Raw genomic sequence first — 281 nt, 5'->3', positions numbered from 1 at the left:
ACGGGGGCGTACGTGTCTTTTGGTGTATTTGTCTGTCTGGTATATTGTTTGTCGGGGGTCGCAATTTTAAAGAAATGTATTCTAAAGTAATGCAAATAACTGATAAATAAGTAAAAACTTACCTGGGCATACCCCCGGCACAGGTACCTGTAACAAAGATGCCGACGGCGTCTATGCTTAAGCCGGGGATTTGGTCGGTGATTAAAAGGAAAGAAAGGGATTCTTTCCAGGTAGCCTTAATAAAGGCAGGTAGATCTTGCTTGTTGCAATGCACTTCACCT

Source organism: Anoplophora glabripennis, unplaced genomic scaffold (assembly GCF_000390285.2).
Source record: "Anoplophora glabripennis isolate ALB-LARVAE unplaced genomic scaffold, Agla_2.0 scaffold429, whole genome shotgun sequence".
NCBI lineage: Eukaryota > Metazoa > Arthropoda > Insecta > Coleoptera > Cerambycidae > Anoplophora > Anoplophora glabripennis.
Note: the sequence above shows the minus strand (reverse complement) of the source record.